Raw genomic sequence first — 2,022 nt, forward strand, 5'->3', positions numbered from 1 at the left:
GGTCCCTACACATTCCTCTAGAATGCTAAGTACCCATATCCCCTTTTCACATGCATTGTGATGCTATGTAATGCACGAATTTAACTTAGAAAAGTTTTCGCAACATACCAGTAATCGCCCTGAAATCCCCAGCGGCAGTTTCCTCGGACAGCTCATACACACGCGGTGCGACGGCCTGTCTCTTCGGTGGTGGAGGTAGAGCATTCTCGCTACGGTTCTGCCTTCCCTCATCCAGCTTCGGACACTCCCTCTTAAAATTTCCTTCTTTCCGCACAGGAAACAAGTCCTTGGCCCATCGCCACTTTCCATTCTCGGACAGTTCCGGATAGCATGGTCCATGCTTCCGCAACGTCCACATGCACCCACTACCTTCCAGCAAGTCCCGCTGTGGAGCTTTCCGCAAGTCTTACACTCAGCATACTTAGAGTCGGACTTTGCGTTATCCACCTTGTCCCATTTCCTTTTTCGGTCGGTGGTTTTGGCTGAGTGAGTCGAGCGCGAAGAAGTTTTCTCGCGTTTAAGCTGTTTCTCTTCCTCCAGCCCATCTTCGATCATTACCGCCCTTTCCACTACTTCCACGACCGAGTTAAAGACACCGTTCACGCAATGGTTGCGGATATCGACCCTTAGTCCGCGGATAAAACGACGGATCTGTGCTTTCTCATCCTCGATTTCTTTTCCCACAAAGCGCCTAAGGCGACTGAATACGGCATCNTGGCATCGTAAGCATGCACCGTTAGGTCCCCTTGTACCAAGTTCAGGTACTCAGTTTCCAGTCTGTCCCAAGCCTCCGGTGGAAAGAATTTCTTGTTGAATTCTTTCTCAAAGTCCGCATAGGTTAGGACTTGACCACTTCTCCGTTTCTCAACCGACACCCACCAGTCATGGGCTTCCCCTTCAAGGAAATGGACGGCAATTTCCTTTTGGTAATTCTCCGGGCAGCGAGTGGAGTTGAAGTTTCTTACAAGTCGGCTCCTCCACTCGTCAGCCATGATCGGATCCGTACTTCCCGAAAAATGCTTGGTTTTCAGTCTCATGATCTAGTCCAACGCATCCAAGTAATCCCTTCTCTTCCTCGGAGAATCTTCAGGATCCAGTTCAATGGTCTCCGTAACAACTTTGCTACATACCGCTGGTACCACAGGATCCGGTACCAACGCCTTAGTGAGAACGTCCAACTGCGCCATCATTGCCTTCATCGTTTCCCACTGTTCCTGGGGCGATGGTACGGCATTTTGTTGCCCATTTACATCCGTTGCACCACTACTTTCCGGCTTATCATTATCCGGTTGTTTATCTCCAGCCACAGGTCCGACTGGATTCTGGGTGTCCGTGTTCCTTGCCTACGCGTCGACTAGTGTCTCCGCGGGTTCTATAGTCTCATTGGCCACCTCCTTACCCTTTCGCTTCTTTTCCTTGCTGCTCTTACCCATCTGCAAAACTTATGCACTTTAGTCACGGTTTAAGATAAATAAACCGCTAAAAAGCAACTACCGCGAGATCCCATAAGCCGATGAGTGGTGATACCCCAAAACCCGCACTACCGGTCCTAGAACCAAGCATGCTCTGATACCAACTTGAAAGACCCTGACCCCGGCCATCTATGGCCGGAGAGGTTCTCTCGTCCCATCTCCTACTTAGACAAATTTTAGGGCCCATTCTTTAGACAAGGTTCATTCGCGCATTCTGAGATTCGATATTTAGAGTCTATATGATATAAATTTAGAGTAAAGTAAATATTCGATATTGCATTAATCATCAAAGGATTCGATACAACTTATGAGTTTGCATAATAAGCTAGTACAAGTTGTATAATCGATCCTAACTACCCTTAATACCACCACTCATCTTCCCGGCCATGAGTCCCGCGCCTAAGCCTTTCCTTTCCCGCGATCACCCTCCTTTCCTGAAATCCAAGTAGGCATCAATAACTTTTCCCTTAGGCCGTACAATGTCATGCAATGCACGCTAAGTTCTATACATTCGCCCAGTACGGCAGTTGACCGGTAGAGAGTTATCCCG

This window comes from Camelina sativa, chromosome 17 (genome assembly GCF_000633955.1).
Source record: "Camelina sativa cultivar DH55 chromosome 17, Cs, whole genome shotgun sequence".
Lineage (NCBI taxonomy): Eukaryota > Viridiplantae > Streptophyta > Magnoliopsida > Brassicales > Brassicaceae > Camelina > Camelina sativa.